This window comes from Hyla sarda, unplaced genomic scaffold (assembly GCF_029499605.1).
Source record: "Hyla sarda isolate aHylSar1 unplaced genomic scaffold, aHylSar1.hap1 scaffold_222, whole genome shotgun sequence".
Lineage (NCBI taxonomy): Eukaryota > Metazoa > Chordata > Amphibia > Anura > Hylidae > Hyla > Hyla sarda.
In genome coordinates, this window is record NW_026608895.1 from 1 (window position 1) to 18,218 (window position 18,218).

Below are 18,218 nucleotides of genomic sequence, written 5' to 3' on the forward strand. Positions count from 1 at the left end.
TGTTGGAGCGTCCAGGCACAGGACTTCTGCTGCTGCTGACTAAATGGCCTCCTTAATTGGATCATTTGAGTAGCCAGCACACCTGTGCAGGTAGGGCATGACATGATAGGCAGCTGCCTTGATAGCGGGTGGGTGCTGAATGTTCCTAATTGACAAAATAAGATTAATGCTTATGAAGAAATATAAAATCTCATCCCTTCCCCAATATCGCGCCACACCCCTACCCCTTAATTCCCTGGTTGAACTTGATGGACATATGTCTTTTTTCGACCGTACTAACTATGTAACATAACATGGGGGGGGGGGGGGGGGGTCTCCTGGCTGTTCACACAGGTGTGTCATTGCTGTACATTGACCATGCATTGCTTCTGTGGTATTGCAAAGGCAAAGACAAATGCTTCCAGCCATCCATTGCACTAATGGATTGGTCATCAGCTGGCTGTCTATGTCCCGCATCAATATAGACCAAAGTACAGAGGGTTAGGCTATGCTATTGTGCACCTACCTGATGCATCAGAAGGTGCGAGGCCCTTGCTAAATTCTGTGCACAGACTTTGAGATCTATACTTTAGACTGTATCTAAACCTGCTCCAACATGGACTGACATTCTGGCCTACTTTCAGCCGATGCGACTTGTCTGTCGCTGAACAGTCGCTTTTTATGTATTCAGCACCTATGTATAATGTTGTAAAAATGCTCTAGAAGCTAAAGTCGCAGAAATGTCACACATATTTGGCCTGCAACTTTCTGTGCGACAAATTCAGACAGGAAAAATCAGTATAAATCCTTAGAAAATTATCCCCCAGTGTCTCCATCTGCTGGCGGTATTGAATAAGCATTGCTGCACTGATGGGGTATGCATTAGACGAAAAAAAAGAAGAAAAAGAAGAATAATACGCCCAGAAAAGAGGCGAAAAGGAGAAAAACGTAAAAAAACGTGAAAAAAAAGTAAGAGGAAGAGAAGGGAAAAAAAGGTGGAAATGGGTTTAAAAGTGATTTCGGCGGAGAATATATATATATATATATATATATATATATATATATATATATATATACGCGCACACACACACATATATATAAACGTATTCTCCGTTGAGATATTGCAGCCGCTGCTGTGTCCAGGCCCAGGAGCCTTAGCACTGTGCTGTGATGTCACTCAATACCACTGACATCACTAGGTGTAAACAACATCTCTCCTTTGCTGTGTATGTGACTATGGAGCTGTTTGGTGATGTCGTCTATTATGGCCTTCATAGAAGCAACAGGAGATTGTTGCATCCATCTAGAACCCTCAGAACTACAGTGCTATGATGTCACTCACTTCCACAGGCCTTGCAGAGTGTAAACAACAACAACCCAGCTTTGTTGTGTATGTAACCATAGGGATTTGTGATGTCACCTAGAACCTTCACAGCAGCGACAGCTTTATGAGGAGCATCAGCACTGCTCTGCCTGAGCAGAACCATCACCGCCATAGGTTGTCAAATAACCCGGATTTAACCCACACAGGTAAGTCCAATGGGGTGCAGGCATGTCCTCTATGCTTACAGCTTCCCGTGGGTGTTGGTTTGATACCGTTTGGGGACAGCCAAGGAGGCATCTGCAGGCAACAAAGGTAGGTGTGTGCTTGTGTGTGTGTTTCCTATGCAGATCCTAAGCCCAGTGTCACATGCAAGTAGGAGGAGTAAGAAGGGTTCCTGGCAAATCCGGGTTATGGATTGCATTTAAAAAGGCCCCGTGGGAGTGCAATGGGCCCCTGTCTTGCTGCTTAGCAATAATGGTATGGGTTTAGGTTCTGCTGTGTGTACTGGTGGTTGACTGCCCCCCAGCCCAGAGTGTGCATGGAAAATTGTCTGGCAGCCTCCCTGACAGCAAGCAGTGATAGTGCCCATGAAGGGCACCTTGTTGGGCCCGCCCCTTTCACGGTTATCGCTTCTCGGCCTTTTGGCTAAGATCAAGTGTAGTATCTGCTCACTTGGTCTGGTCAGAGGGTGTCTGGGGTACCCGGCTCCTTGGCCTGGGGGGATCGTCCTTCTTAACGGAGGGACTTCACCCCCCTGCTGCTATTAGGGAGCCGGCTTAGTCCCCAGACAACGGGGGGCGATCACCCTTCACTGCCCACTCTTTGTTGGGGGAGTGTTTTTCTGTCCCTGCCTGGACACGCCTATTGAAGATGGAAGAGATCATGGACACCTCTCAATCTGTTGGAGAGGAGGTTCCTTTTTTTGGGAAGATCAAGAATGGGGTCCGGATCCTGCTGAAAGACCTTGAGAAGAAAAGAAGAGGACTTTCCTTTGTAATGGAGGAAATTCTTTTTGGAGTTTTGGAAATTGCAAAGACACAAATCCTTTCCATGTTGGAATTTCCAAAGAAGGGGTGCTTTGATGTTATTTTGGTTTCCGAAGAGGATTATGATTTATTTTGGAAGAAATTTGAGACAATCAAGTCTGATCCAGTGTGGGAGGGCGTGGAAGTCATTCCCCACTTTCCCAGGAGAGAAAGAATTTTAACGGTGAGGATGTATAGTCCTTACGTCCCTGAGGAGGATATTATAATTCTTTTGACCCAATTTTGTGAGGAAATTGCGCCACTTGGGAAAATTTATAATCAGTATGGAGTCTGGAAACAAAGTGGAGATTTAAAGTAAAGTTCAAGGAAGACGCAGATGGAAGAGTTCTTTATCCCCCTGCCCGTTTTAAAATAGGGGTTATCAATGGAGATATGTTTTTTGCAGGTATGCAGAATTTCTGTAGAAAATGCAAGAAATATGGCCATTTAAAGGAAGAGTGCACCTCAATGTGGTGCCAAAAATGCCAAAAAGAAGGTCATGAAATCGAATCCTGTAGCCAAAAAAGTAAATGTAATTTATGTAACAAAATTGGTCACATGTATGTGAACTGTCCAAAGAGGAAGAAGAAAAGAGAAGAAGAAGTTTCTGAACAAGAGCCAGAAATTAAAAGATCTGTGAGAAAAGATAAGGAAGTGGTAACCCAAGAGCCAAAAATTGTTGGAAAAGAGATGATAGTAGAAGAAAAGAACATTGGAGAGCATAAGAGTAAAAAGAAAAATGAAGAGCCGGTGAGAGATTTAAGAGGATATTCAGGGTCTTTCCAAACTATTTTGGAGAGAGCTCCAGATGAGGAAAGAGAATTGTTCTTACAGGACCTGGATGATCTATTATCCACCTTTAAAGCCCAGTTGCCTGCAGTAAGAAACAAAGTTTATGATTCTTTTCGCCCTGACGTGGATCGATTTATGGTAACTTATAAAATACCGGCCTGGTTGGCCATCCCAGTAAAAAGGGAAATGGAAAAAGGAAGCTTAACCTATGGTTTAATTGATTACTTGGCAGTTTACGCCCGGAGAAAGGGAATGAATTTGTTATAATTTTGGAATGTTTATTATTTTTATTGTTGTTATAATATTTTATTTCAATTTGTCTTTTTTTAGGAATAAATAAAAGTGTTACCTGATGATGAACAAAACAATCGAGTCCATATAAGATCTTGGAGCTCTGATTGAGTTCTGAGGGCTAACTTAAAAAAAAATCTGTTCTTATCAGTTTAATATCTGATACGTCCCCTATCTGGGGACCATATATTAAATGGATTTTTGAGAACGGGGGCCGATTTCGAAGCTTGCTTCCGTCGCCCTATGCATTGACCCGATATGGCAGTATCTTCGGGTACAGTGCACCACCCCCTTACAGGGTTAAAAAGAAAGATTCCTACTTTCATTGCTACCTGCTTGCTGGCTAGCCAGCTAGCCAGCCCTGTGGGCCTTGCTGCTGCTGCAGCCAAAAAACAAAAGGTGGTGCTGCTGCTGCTTCTGTTGCTTCTGCTTCTGCTTGTGTCTGGCCGCTGTTGGAGCGTCCAGGCACAGGACTTCTGCTGCTGCTGACTAAATGGCCTCCTTAATTGGATCATTTGAGTAGCCAGCACACCTGTGCAGGTAGGGCATGACATGATAGGCAGCTGCCTTGATAGCGGGTGGGTGCTGAATGTTCCTAATTGACAAAATAAGATTAATGCTTATGAAGAAATATAAAATCTCATCCCTTCCCCAATATCGCGCCACACCCCTACCCCTTAATTCCCTGGTTGAACTTGATGGACATATGTCTTTTTTCGACCGTACTAACTATGTAACTATGTAACATAACATGGGGGGGGGGGGGGTCTCCTGGCTGTTCACACAGGTGTGTCATTGCTGTACATTGACCATGCATTGCTTCTGTGGTATTGCAAAGGCAAAGACAAATGCTTCCAGCCATCCATTGCACTAATGGATTGGTCATCAGCTGGCTGTCTATGTCCCGCATCAATATAGACCAAAGTACAGAGGGTTAGGCTATGCTATTGTGCACCTACCTGATGCATCAGAAGGTGCGAGGCCCTTGCTAAATTCTGTGCACAGACTTTGAGATCTATACTTTAGACTGTATCTAAACCTGCTCCAACATGGACTGACATTCTGGCCTACTTTCAGCCGATGCGACTTGTCTGTCGCTGAACAGTCGCTTTTTATGTATTCAGCACCTATGTATAATGTTGTAAAAATGCTCTAGAAGCTAAAGTCGCAGAAATGTCACACATATTTGGCCTGCAACTTTCTGTGCGACAAATTCAGACAGGAAAAATCAGTATAAATCCTTAGAAAATTATCCCCCAGTGTCTCCATCTGCTGGCGGTATTGAATAAGCATTGCTGCACTGATGGGGTATGCATTAGACGAAAAAAAAGAAGAAAAAGAAGAATAATACGCCCAGAAAAGAGGCGAAAAGGAGAAAAACGTAAAAAAACGTGAAAAAAAAGTAAGAGGAAGAGAAGGGAAAAAAAGGTGGAAATGGGTTTAAAAGTGATTTCGGCGGAGAAATATATATATATATATATATATATATATATATATATATATATATATATATATACGCGCACACACACACATATATATAAACGTATCCTCCGTTGAGATATTGCAGCCGCTGCTGTGTCCAGGCCCAGGAGCCTTAGCACTGTGCTGTGATGTCACTCAATACCACTGACATCACTAGGTGTAAACAACATCTCTCCTTTGCTGTGTATGTGACTATGGAGCTGTTTGGTGATGTCGTCTATTATGGCCTTCATAGAAGCAACAGGAGATTGTTGCATCCATCTAGAACCCTCAGAACTACAGTGCTATGATGTCACTCACTTCCACAGGCCTTGCAGAGTGTAAACAACAACAACCCAGCTTTGTTGTGTATGTAACCATAGGGATTTGTGATGTCACCTAGAACCTTCACAGCAGCGACAGCTTTATGAGGAGCATCAGCACTGCTCTGCCTGAGCAGAACCATCACCGCCATAGGTTGTCAAATAACCCGGATTTAACCCACACAGGTAAGTCCAATGGGGTGCAGGCATGTCCTCTATGCTTACAGCTTCCCGTGGGTGTTGGTTTGATACCGTTTGGGGACAGCCAAGGAGGCATCTGCAGGCAACAAAGGTAGGTGTGTGCTTGTGTGTGTGTTTCCTATGCAGATCCTAAGCCCAGTGTCACATGCAAGTAGGAGGAGTAAGAAGGGTTCCTGGCAAATCCGGGTTATGGATTGCATTTAAAAAGGCCCCGTGGGAGTGCAATGGGCCCCTGTCTTGCTGCTTAGCAATAATGGTATGGGTTTAGGTTCTGCTGTGTGTACTGGTGGTTGACTGCCCCCCAGCCCAGAGTGTGCATGGAAAATTGTCTGGCAGCCTCCCTGACAGCAAGCAGTGATAGTGCCCATGAAGGGCACCTTGTTGGGCCCGCCCCTTTCACGGTTATCGCTTCTCGGCCTTTTGGCTAAGATCAAGTGTAGTATCTGCTCACTTGGTCTGGTCAGAGGGTGTCTGGGGTACCCGGCTCCTTGGCCTGGGGGGATCGTCCTTCTTAACGGAGGGACTTCACCCCCCTGCTGCTATTAGGGAGCCGGCTTAGTCCCCAGACAACGGGGGGCGATCACCCTTCACTGCCCACTCTTTGTTGGGGGAGTGTTTTTCTGTCCCTGCCTGGACACGCCTATTGAAGATGGAAGAGATCATGGACACCTCTCAATCTGTTGGAGAGGAGGTTCCTTTTTTTGGGAAGATCAAGAATGGGGTCCGGATCCTGCTGAAAGACCTTGAGAAGAAAAGAAGAGGACTTTCCTTTGTAATGGAGGAAATTCTTTTTGGAGTTTTGGAAATTGCAAAGACACAAATCCTTTCCATGTTGGAATTTCCAAAGAAGGGGTGCTTTGATGTTATTTTGGTTTCCGAAGAGGATTATGATTTATTTTGGAAGAAATTTGAGACAATCAAGTCTGATCCAGTGTGGGAGGGCGTGGAAGTCATTCCCCACTTTCCCAGGAGAGAAAGAATTTTAACGGTGAGGATGTATAGTCCTTACGTCCCTGAGGAGGATATTATAATTCTTTTGACCCAATTTTGTGAGGAAATTGCGCCACTTGGGAAAATTTATAATCAGTATGGAGTCTGGAAACAAAGTGGAGATTTAAAGTAAAGTTCAAGGAAGACGCAGATGGAAGAGTTCTTTATCCCCCTGCCCGTTTTAAAATAGGGGTTATCAATGGAGATATGTTTTTTGCAGGTATGCAGAATTTCTGTAGAAAATGCAAGAAATATGGCCATTTAAAGGAAGAGTGCACCTCAATGTGGTGCCAAAAATGCCAAAAAGAAGGTCATGAAATCGAATCCTGTAGCCAAAAAAGTAAATGTAATTTATGTAACAAAATTGGTCACATGTATGTGAACTGTCCAAAGAGGAAGAAGAAAAGAGAAGAAGAAGTTTCTGAACAAGAGCCAGAAATTAAAAGATCTGTGAGAAAAGATAAGGAAGTGGTAACCCAAGAGCCAAAAATTGTTGGAAAAGAGATGATAGTAGAAGAAAAGAACATTGGAGAGCATAAGAGTAAAAAGAAAAATGAAGAGCCGGTGAGAGATTTAAGAGGATATTCAGGGTCTTTCCAAACTATTTTGGAGAGAGCTCCAGATGAGGAAAGAGAATTGTTCTTACAGGACCTGGATGATCTATTATCCACCTTTAAAGCCCAGTTGCCTGCAGTAAGAAACAAAGTTTATGATTCTTTTCGCCCTGACGTGGATCGATTTATGGTAACTTATAAAATACCGGCCTGGTTGGCCATCCCAGTAAAAAGGGAAATGGAAAAAGGAAGCTTAACCTATGGTTTAATTGATTACTTGGCAGTTTACGCCCGGAGAAAGGGAATGAATTTGTTATAATTTTGGAATGTTTATTATTTTTATTGTTGTTATAATATTTTATTTCAATTTGTCTTTTTTTAGGAATAAATAAAAGTGTTACCTGATGATGAACAAAACAATCGAGTCCATATAAGATCTTGGAGCTCTGATTGAGTTCTGAGGGCTAACTTAAAAAAAAATCTGTTCTTATCAGTTTAATATCTGATACGTCCCCTATCTGGGGACCATATATTAAATGGATTTTTGAGAACGGGGGCCGATTTCGAAGCTTGCTTCCGTCGCCCTATGCATTGACCCGATATGGCAGTATCTTCGGGTACAGTGCACCACCCCCTTACAGGGTTAAAAAGAAAGATTCCTACTTTCATTGCTACCTGCTTGCTGGCTAGCCAGCTAGCCAGCCCTGTGGGCCTTGCTGCTGCTGCAGCCAAAAAACAAAAGGTGGTGCTGCTGCTGCTTCTGTTGCTTCTGCTTCTGCTTGTGTCTGGCCGCTGTTGGAGCGTCCAGGCACAGGACTTCTGCTGCTGCTGACTAAATGGCCTCCTTAATTGGATCATTTGAGTAGCCAGCACACCTGTGCAGGTAGGGCATGACATGATAGGCAGCTGCCTTGATAGCGGGTGGGTGCTGAATGTTCCTAATTGACAAAATAAGATTAATGCTTATGAAGAAATATAAAATCTCATCCCTTCCCCAATATCGCGCCACACCCCTACCCCTTAATTCCCTGGTTGAACTTGATGGACATATGTCTTTTTTCGACCGTACTAACTATGTAACTATGTAACATAACATGGGGGGGGGGGGGGGGTCTCCTGGCTGTTCACACAGGTGTGTCATTGCTGTACATTGACCATGCATTGCTTCTGTGGTATTGCAAAGGCAAAGACAAATGCTTCCAGCCATCCATTGCACTAATGGATTGGTCATCAGCTGGCTGTCTATGTCCCGCATCAATATAGACCAAAGTACAGAGGGTTAGGCTATGCTATTGTGCACCTACCTGATGCATCAGAAGGTGCGAGGCCCTTGCTAAATTCTGTGCACAGACTTTGAGATCTATACTTTAGACTGTATCTAAACCTGCTCCAACATGGACTGACATTCTGGCCTACTTTCAGCCGATGCGACTTGTCTGTCGCTGAACAGTCGCTTTTTATGTATTCAGCACCTATGTATAATGTTGTAAAAATGCTCTAGAAGCTAAAGTCGCAGAAATGTCACACATATTTGGCCTGCAACTTTCTGTGCGACAAATTCAGACAGGAAAAATCAGTATAAATCCTTAGAAAATTATCCCCCAGTGTCTCCATCTGCTGGCGGTATTGAATAAGCATTGCTGCACTGATGGGGTATGCATTAGACGAAAAAAAAGAAGAAAAAGAAGAATAATACGCCCAGAAAAGAGGCGAAAAGGAGAAAAACGTAAAAAAACGTGAAAAAAAAGTAAGAGGAAGAGAAGGGAAAAAAAGGTGGAAATGGGTTTAAAAGTGATTTCGGCGGAGAAATATATATATATATATATATATATATATATATATATATATATATATACGCGCACACACACACATATATATAAACGTATCCTCCGTTGAGATATTGCAGCCGCTGCTGTGTCCAGGCCCAGGAGCCTTAGCACTGTGCTGTGATGTCACTCAATACCACTGACATCACTAGGTGTAAACAACATCTCTCCTTTGCTGTGTATGTGACTATGGAGCTGTTTGGTGATGTCGTCTATTATGGCCTTCATAGAAGCAACAGGAGATTGTTGCATCCATCTAGAACCCTCAGAACTACAGTGCTATGATGTCACTCACTTCCACAGGCCTTGCAGAGTGTAAACAACAACAACCCAGCTTTGTTGTGTATGTAACCATAGGGATTTGTGATGTCACCTAGAACCTTCACAGCAGCGACAGCTTTATGAGGAGCATCAGCACTGCTCTGCCTGAGCAGAACCATCACCGCCATAGGTTGTCAAATAACCCGGATTTAACCCACACAGGTAAGTCCAATGGGGTGCAGGCATGTCCTCTATGCTTACAGCTTCCCGTGGGTGTTGGTTTGATACCGTTTGGGGACAGCCAAGGAGGCATCTGCAGGCAACAAAGGTAGGTGTGTGCTTGTGTGTGTGTTTCCTATGCAGATCCTAAGCCCAGTGTCACATGCAAGTAGGAGGAGTAAGAAGGGTTCCTGGCAAATCCGGGTTATGGATTGCATTTAAAAAGGCCCCGTGGGAGTGCAATGGGCCCCTGTCTTGCTGCTTAGCAATAATGGTATGGGTTTAGGTTCTGCTGTGTGTACTGGTGGTTGACTGCCCCCCAGCCCAGAGTGTGCATGGAAAATTGTCTGGCAGCCTCCCTGACAGCAAGCAGTGATAGTGCCCATGAAGGGCACCTTGTTGGGCCCGCCCCTTTCACGGTTATCGCTTCTCGGCCTTTTGGCTAAGATCAAGTGTAGTATCTGTTCTTATCAGTTTAATATCTGATACGTCCCCTATCTGGGGACCATATATTAAATGGATTTTTGAGAACGGGGGCCGATTTCGAAGCTTGCTTCCGTCGCCCTATGCATTGACCCGATATGGCAGTATCTTCGGGTACAGTGCACCACCCCCTTACAGGGTTAAAAAGAAAGATTCCTACTTTCATTGCTACCTGCTTGCTGGCTAGCCAGCTAGCCAGCCCTGTGGGCCTTGCTGCTGCTGCAGCCAAAAAACAAAAGGTGGTGCTGCTGCTGCTTCTGCTGCTTCTGCTTCTGCTTGTGTCTGGCCGCTGTTGGAGCGTCCAGGCACAGGACTTCTGCTGCTGCTGACTAAATGGCCTCCTTAATTGGATCATTTGAGTAGCCAGCACACCTGTGCAGGTAGGGCATGACATGATAGGCAGCTGCCTTGATAGCGGGTGGGTGCTGAATGTTCCTAATTGACAAAATAAGATTAATGCTTATGAAGAAATATAAAATCTCATCCCTTCCCCAATATCGCGCCACACCCCTACCCCTTAATTCCCTGGTTGAACTTGATGGACATATGTCTTTTTTCGACCGTACTAACTATGTAACTATGTAACATAACATGGGGGGGGGGGGGGGGTCTCCTGGCTGTTCACACAGGTGTGTCATTGCTGTACATTGACCATGCATTGCTTCTGTGGTATTGCAAAGGCAAAGACAAATGCTTCCAGCCATCCATTGCACTAATGGATTGGTCATCAGCTGGCTGTCTATGTCCCGCATCAATATAGACCAAAGTACAGAGGGTTAGGCTATGCTATTGTGCACCTACCTGATGCATCAGAAGGTGCGAGGCCCTTGCTAAATTCTGTGCACAGACTTTGAGATCTATACTTTAGACTGTATCTAAACCTGCTCCAACATGGACTGACATTCTGGCCTACTTTCAGCCGATGCGACTTGTCTGTCGCTGAACAGTCGCTTTTTATGTATTCAGCACCTATGTATAATGTTGTAAAAATGCTCTAGAAGCTAAAGTCGCAGAAATGTCACACATATTTGGCCTGCAACTTTCTGTGCGACAAATTCAGACAGGAAAAATCAGTATAAATCCTTAGAAAATTATCCCCCAGTGTCTCCATCTGCTGGCGGTATTGAATAAGCATTGCTGCACTGATGGGGTATGCATTAGACGAAAAAAAAGAAGAAAAAGAAGAATAATACGCCCAGAAAAGAGGCGAAAAGGAGAAAAACGTAAAAAAACGTGAAAAAAAAGTAAGAGGAAGAGAAGGGAAAAAAAGGTGGAAATGGGTTTAAAAGTGATTTCGGCGGAGAAATATATATATATATATATATATATATATATATATATATATATACGCGCACACACACACATATATATAAACGTATTCTCCGTTGAGATATTGCAGCCGCTGCTGTGTCCAGGCCCAGGAGCCTTAGCACTGTGCTGTGATGTCACTCAATACCACTGACATCACTAGGTGTAAACAACATCTCTCCTTTGCTGTGTATGTGACTATGGAGCTGTTTGGTGATGTCGTCTATTATGGCCTTCATAGAAGCAACAGGAGATTGTTGCATCCATCTAGAACCCTCAGAACTACAGTGCTATGATGTCACTCACTTCCACAGGCCTTGCAGAGTGTAAACAACAACAACCCAGCTTTGTTGTGTATGTAACCATAGGGATTTGTGATGTCACCTAGAACCTTCACAGCAGCGACAGCTTTATGAGGAGCATCAGCACTGCTCTGCCTGAGCAGAACCATCACCGCCATAGGTTGTCAAATAACCCGGATTTAACCCACACAGGTAAGTCCAATGGGGTGCAGGCATGTCCTCTATGCTTACAGCTTCCCGTGGGTGTTGGTTTGATACCGTTTGGGGACAGCCAAGGAGGCATCTGCAGGCAACAAAGGTAGGTGTGTGCTTGTGTGTGTGTTTCCTATGCAGATCCTAAGCCCAGTGTCACATGCAAGTAGGAGGAGTAAGAAGGGTTCCTGGCAAATCCGGGTTATGGATTGCATTTAAAAAGGCCCCGTGGGAGTGCAATGGGCCCCTGTCTTGCTGCTTAGCAATAATGGTATGGGTTTAGGTTCTGCTGTGTGTACTGGTGGTTGACTGCCCCCCAGCCCAGAGTGTGCATGGAAAATTGTCTGGCAGCCTCCCTGACAGCAAGCAGTGATAGTGCCCATGAAGGGCACCTTGTTGGGCCCGCCCCTTTCACGGTTATCGCTTCTCGGCCTTTTGGCTAAGATCAAGTGTAGTATCTGTTCTTATCAGTTTAATATCTGATACGTCCCCTATCTGGGGACCATATATTAAATGGATTTTTGAGAACGGGGGCCGATTTCGAAGCTTGCTTCCGTCGCCCTATGCATTGACCCGATATGGCAGTATCTTCGGGTACAGTGCACCACCCCCTTACAGGGTTAAAAAGAAAGATTCCTACTTTCATTGCTACCTGCTTGCTGGCTAGCCAGCTAGCCAGCCCTGTGGGCCTTGCTGCTGCTGCAGCCAAAAAACAAAAGGTGGTGCTGCTGCTGCTTCTGCTGCTTCTGCTTCTGCTTGTGTCTGGCCGCTGTTGGAGCGTCCAGGCACAGGACTTCTGCTGCTGCTGACTAAATGGCCTCCTTAATTGGATCATTTGAGTAGCCAGCACACCTGTGCAGGTAGGGCATGACATGATAGGCAGCTGCCTTGATAGCGGGTGGGTGCTGAATGTTCCTAATTGACAAAATAAGATTAATGCTTATGAAGAAATATAAAATCTCATCCCTTCCCCAATATCGCGCCACACCCCTACCCCTTAATTCCCTGGTTGAACTTGATGGACATATGTCTTTTTTCGACCGTACTAACTATGTAACTATGTAACATAACATGGGGGGGGGGGGGTCTCCTGGCTGTTCACACAGGTGTGTCATTGCTGTACATTGACCATGCATTGCTTCTGTGGTATTGCAAAGGCAAAGACAAATGCTTCCAGCCATCCATTGCACTAATGGATTGGTCATCAGCTGGCTGTCTATGTCCCGCATCAATATAGACCAAAGTACAGAGGGTTAGGCTATGCTATTGTGCACCTACCTGATGCATCAGAAGGTGCGAGGCCCTTGTTAAATTCTGTGCACAGACTTTGAGATCTATACTTTAGACTGTATCTAAACCTGCTCCAACATGGACTGACATTCTGGCCTACTTTCAGCCGATGCGACTTGTCTGTCGCTGAACAGTCGCTTTTTATGTATTCAGCACCTATGTATAATGTTGTAAAAATGCTCTAGAAGCTAAAGTCGCAGAAATGTCACACATATTTGGCCTGCAACTTTCTGTGCGACAAATTCAGACAGGAAAAATCAGTATAAATCCTTAGAAAATTATCCCCCAGTGTCTCCATCTGCTGGCGGTATTGAATAAGCATTGCTGCACTGATGGGGTATGCATTAGACGAAAAAAAAGAAGAAAAAGAAGAATAATACGCCCAGAAAAGAGGCGAAAAGGAGAAAAACGTAAAAAAAACGTGAAAAAAAAGTAAGAGGAAGAGAAGGGAAAAAAAGGTGGAAATGGGTTTAAAAGTGATTTCGGCGGAGAAATATATATATATATATATATATATATATATATATATATATATACGCGCACACACACACATATATATAAACGTATTCTCCGTTGAGATATTGCAGCCGCTGCTGTGTCCAGGCCCAGGAGCCTTAGCACTGTGCTGTGATGTCACTCAATACCACTGACATCACTAGGTGTAAACAACATCTCTCCTTTGCTGTGTATGTGACTATGGAGCTGTTTGGTGATGTCGTCTATTATGGCCTTCATAGAAGCAACAGGAGATTGTTGCATCCATCTAGAACCCTCAGAACTACAGTGCTATGATGTCACTCACTTCCACAGGCCTTGCAGAGTGTAAACAACAACAACCCAGCTTTGTTGTGTATGTAACCATAGGGATTTGTGATGTCACCTAGAACCTTCACAGCAGCGACAGCTTTATGAGGAGCATCAGCACTGCTCTGCCTGAGCAGAACCATCACCGCCATAGGTTGTCAAATAACCCGGATTTAACCCACACAGGTAAGTCCAATGGGGTGCAGGCATGTCCTCTATGCTTACAGCTTCCCGTGGGTGTTGGTTTGATACCGTTTGGGGACAGCCAAGGAGGCATCTGCAGGCAACAAAGGTAGGTGTGTGCTTGTGTGTGTGTGTTTCCTATGCAGATCCTAAGCCCAGTGTCACATGCAAGTAGGAGGAGTAAGAAGGGTTCCTGGCAAATCCGGGTTATGGATTGCATTTAAAAAGGCCCCGTGGGAGTGCAATGGGCCCCTGTCTTGCTGCTTAGCAATAATGGTATGGGTTTAGGTTCTGCTGTGTGTACTGGTGGTTGACTGCCCCCCAGCCCAGAGTGTGCATGGAAAATTGTCTGGCAGCCTCCCTGACAGCAAGCAGTGATAGTGCCCATGAAGGGCACCTTGTTGGGCCCGCCCCTTTCACGGTTATCGCTTCTCGGCCTTTTGGCTAAGATCAAGTGTAGTATCTGTTCTTATCAGTTTTCATGCTGGTGGGGATGGGTGCTGCATGGAGGATGCAGGTGTACCAGGGCTTTCCGGGGCTGGTTCTGAGGAATCAGCTCGACGGCTGCCCCGATGTGACCTGTTCCCTCCGGGTCTCGCCATGAGGCTGAGAGGGTCTAGAGCCGAGGTACTTTTGTGCCTCGGGGAGTGGTGACCCCCGAGGTGCCGAAACTCACTGGGAGAATAGGCTCACTGAGTTGAAGCACGGGCACCATAATCTCTTCACCTTGTGGCACTCACCTCTTGATTCCCGGCCTTCTGGCTAGGATCAGAGAAATTTTTATAGATCCGGCCGGATGTCCCGGGCAGTATATCTGCACACATTCACTTATTTATTTATTTTTTGTCTCACTGTGTCACTTTTTGCGTGTTGTGTGTTCACAGGATTTGTCAGGATGCGGTAGCCCTTCTGGGTGTCCCTCCTGGCGGTCTAGGGGAGGTGTGTGTGGCCATTAGGTTCCGCACCTCCCTGCAAACACCCCGGGTACTCCTGCTTCGCAGGGTACCTACCGTAATCGGCTCTGCGGGCAGATACCTTGGCTAACGCCAAGGGGGATGCCGGAGCATTTGTGGTCCCCTAGTAGCTTCGGCGAAAAGGGACATCGAACCTGGAACCTCGCAGGTACCTTTTGGTCCGGAGGCGAAGGGTAAGGTTTGTTGGGGGGCCTCTCTCCTATCGGAGAAGGGCTTGCGATAGACCGCATCCTTTGTGCACGTTTTTTTAGTGTAACACGTTTGCACTTTTTCTTGCACTTTGGGTGAATCGAAAGCACGTTCCTCGGCTTTAGATAAAAAAAAAATCTGTTCTTATCAGTTTAATATCTGATACGTCCCCTATCTGGGGACCATATATTAAATGGATTTTTGAGAACGGGGGCCGATTTCGAAGCTTGCTTCCGTCGCCCTATGCATTGACCCGATATGGCAGTATCTTCGGGTACAGTGCACCACCCCCTTACAGGGTTAAAAAGAAAGATTCCTACTTTCATTGCTACCTGCTTGCTGGCTAGCCAGCTAGCCAGCCCTGTGGGCCTTGCTGCTGCTGCAGCCAAAAAACAAAAGGTGGTGCTGCTGCTGCTTCTGCTGCTTCTGCTTCTGCTTGTGTCTGGCCGCTGTTGGAGCGTCCAGGCACAGGACTTCTGCTGCTGCTGACTAAATGGCCTCCTTAATTGGATCATTTGAGTAGCCAGCACACCTGTGCAGGTAGGGCATGACATGATAGGCAGCTGCCTTGATAGCGGGTGGGTGCTGAATGTTCCTAATTGACAAAATAAGATTAATGCTTATGAAGAAATATAAAATCTCATCCCTTCCCCAATATCGCGCCACACCCCTACCCCTTAATTCCCTGGTTGAACTTGATGGACATATGTCTTTTTTCGACCGTACTAACTATGTAACTATGTAACATAACATGGGGGGGGGGGGGGGGGGTCTCCTGGCTGTTCACACAGGTGTGTCATTGCTGTACATTGACCATGCATTGCTTCTGTGGTATTGCAAAGGCAAAGACAAATGCTTCCAGCCATCCATTGCACTAATGGATTGGTCATCAGCTGGCTGTCTATGTCCCGCATCAATATAGACCAAAGTACAGAGGGTTAGGCTATGCTATTGTGCACCTACCTGATGCATCAGAAGGTGCGAGGCCCTTGCTAAATTCTGTGCACAGACTTTGAGATCTATACTTTAGACTGTATCTAAACCTGCTCCAACATGGACTGACATTCTGGCCTACTTTCAGCCGATGCGACTTGTCTGTCGCTGAACAGTCGCTTTTTATGTATTCAGCACCTATGTATAATGTTGTAAAAATGCTCTAGAAGCTAAAGTCGCAGAAATGTCACACATATTTGGCCTGCAACTTTCTGTGCGACAAATTCAGACAGGAAAAATCAGTATAAATCCTTAGAAAATTATCCCCCAGTGTCTCCATCTGCTGGCGGTATTGAATAAGCATTGCTGCACTGATGGGGTATGCATTAGACGAAAAAAAAGAAGAAAAAGAAGAATAATACGCCCAGAAAAGAGGCAAAAAGGAGAAAAACGTAAAAAAACGTGAAAAAAAAGTAAGAGGAAGAGAAGGGAAAAAAAGGTGGAAATGGGGTTTAAAAGTGATTTCGGCGGAGAAATATATATATATATATATATATATATATATATATATATATATATATACGCGCACACACACACATATATATAAACGTATTCTCCGTTGAGATATTGCAGCCGCTGCTGTGTCCAGGCCCAGGAGCCTTAGCACTGTGCTGTGATGTCACTCAATACCACTGACATCACTAGGTGTAAACAACATCTCTCCTTTGCTGTGTATGTGACTATGGAGCTGTTTGGTGATGTCGTCTATTATGGCCTTCATAGAAGCAACAGGAGATTGTTGCATCCATCTAGAACCCTCAGAACTACAGTGCTATGATGTCACTCACTTCCACAGGCCTTGCAGAGTGTAAACAACAACAACCCAGCTTTGTTGTGTATGTAACCATAGGGATTTGTGATGTCACCTAGAACCTTCACAGCAGCGACAGCTTTATGAGGAGCATCAGCACTGCTCTGCCTGAGCAGAACCATCACCGCCATAGGTTGTCAAATAACCCGGATTTAACCCACACAGGTAAGTCCAATGGGGTGCAGGCATGTCCTCTATGCTTACAGCTTCCCGTGGGAGTTGGTTTGATACCGTTTGGGGACAGCCAAGGAGGCATCTGCAGGCAACAAAGGTAGGTGTGTGCTTGTGTGTGTGTTTCCTATGCAGATCCTAAGCCCAGTGTCACATGCAAGTAGGAGGAGTAAGAAGGGTTCCTGGCAAATCCGGGTTATGGATTGCATTTAAAAAGGCCCCGTGGGAGTGCAATGGGCCCCTGTCTTGCTGCTTAGCAATAATGGTATGGGTTTAGGTTCTGCTGTGTGTACTGGTGGTTGACTGCCCCCCAGCCCAGAGTGTGCATGGAAAATTGTCTGGCAGCCTCCCTGACAGCAAGCAGTGATAGTGCCCATGAAGGGCACCTTGTTGGGCCCGCCCCTTTCACGGTTATCGCTTCTCGGCCTTTTGGCTAAGATCAAGTGTAGTATCTGTTCTTATCAGTTTAATATCTGATACGTCCCCTATCTGGGGACCATATATTAAATGGATTTTTGAGAACGGGGGCCGATTTCGAAGCTTGCTTCCGTCGCCCTATGCATTGACCCGATATGGCAGTATCTTCGGGTACAGTGCACCACCCCCTTACAGGGTTAAAAAGAAAGATTCCTACTTTCATTGCTACCTGCTTGCTGGCTAGCCAGCTAGCCAGCCCTGTGGGCCTTGCTGCTGCTGCAGCCAAAAAACAAAAGGTGGTGCTGCTGCTGCTTCTGCTGCTTCTGCTTCTGCTTGTGTCTGGCCGCTGTTGGAGCGTCCAGGCACAGGACTTCTGCTGCTGCTGACTAAATGGCCTCCTTAATTGGATCATTTGAGTAGCCAGCACACCTGTGCAGGTAGGGCATGACATGATAGGCAGCTGCCTTGATAGCGGGTGGGTGCTGAATGTTCCTAATTGACAAAATAAGATTAATGCTTATGAAGAAATATAAAATCTCATCCCTTCCCCAATATCGCGCCACACCCCTACCCCTTAATTCCCTGGTTGAACTTGATGGACATATGTCTTTTTTCGACCGTACTAACTATGTTACTATGTAACATAACATGGGGGGGGGGGGGGGGGGTCTCCTGGCTGTTCACACAGGTGTGTCATTGCTGTACATTGACCATGCATTGCTTCTGTGGTATTGCAAAGGCAAAGACAAATGCTTCCAGCCATCCATTGCACTAATGGATTGGTCATCAGCTGGCTGTCTATGTCCCGCATCAATATAGACCAAAGTACAGAGGATTAGGCTATGCTATTGTGCA

General features: G+C 45.4%; 6 non-coding genes and 3 pseudogenes across 6 annotated transcripts; all 9 read left to right on the plus strand.

Moving 5' to 3' along the window:
* The first annotated feature begins 1,928 nt into the window (after nucleotides 1–1,928).
* LOC130320837 (U2 spliceosomal RNA) lies at nucleotides 1,929–2,065 on the plus strand (annotated as a pseudogene).
* Nucleotides 2,066–3,517: 1,452 nt separating this feature from the next.
* On the plus strand, nucleotides 3,518–3,701 carry LOC130320819 (U2 spliceosomal RNA). The gene has a single exon (XR_008866661.1). It is a non-coding gene; the product is annotated as a U2 spliceosomal RNA (small nuclear RNA).
* Nucleotides 3,702–5,800: 2,099 nt separating this feature from the next.
* Nucleotides 5,801–5,937, plus strand: LOC130320838 (U2 spliceosomal RNA; annotated as a pseudogene).
* Nucleotides 5,938–7,389: 1,452 nt separating this feature from the next.
* Nucleotides 7,390–7,573, plus strand: LOC130320820 (U2 spliceosomal RNA). Its single transcript, XR_008866662.1, has one exon. It is a non-coding gene; the product is annotated as a U2 spliceosomal RNA (small nuclear RNA).
* Nucleotides 7,574–9,668: 2,095 nt separating this feature from the next.
* LOC130320738 (U2 spliceosomal RNA) lies at nucleotides 9,669–9,859 on the plus strand. The gene has a single exon (XR_008866590.1). It is a non-coding gene; the product is annotated as a U2 spliceosomal RNA (small nuclear RNA).
* A 2,091-nt stretch (nucleotides 9,860–11,950) lies between these two features.
* LOC130320750 (U2 spliceosomal RNA) lies at nucleotides 11,951–12,141 on the plus strand. Its single transcript, XR_008866601.1, has one exon. It is a non-coding gene; the product is annotated as a U2 spliceosomal RNA (small nuclear RNA).
* A 2,091-nt stretch (nucleotides 12,142–14,232) lies between these two features.
* LOC130320829 (U2 spliceosomal RNA) lies at nucleotides 14,233–14,392 on the plus strand (annotated as a pseudogene).
* Nucleotides 14,393–15,078: 686 nt separating this feature from the next.
* On the plus strand, nucleotides 15,079–15,261 carry LOC130320816 (U2 spliceosomal RNA). The gene has a single exon (XR_008866659.1). It is a non-coding gene; the product is annotated as a U2 spliceosomal RNA (small nuclear RNA).
* A 2,098-nt stretch (nucleotides 15,262–17,359) lies between these two features.
* On the plus strand, nucleotides 17,360–17,550 carry LOC130320762 (U2 spliceosomal RNA). The gene has a single exon (XR_008866612.1). It is a non-coding gene; the product is annotated as a U2 spliceosomal RNA (small nuclear RNA).
* Nucleotides 17,551–18,218: the final 668 nt, after the last annotated feature.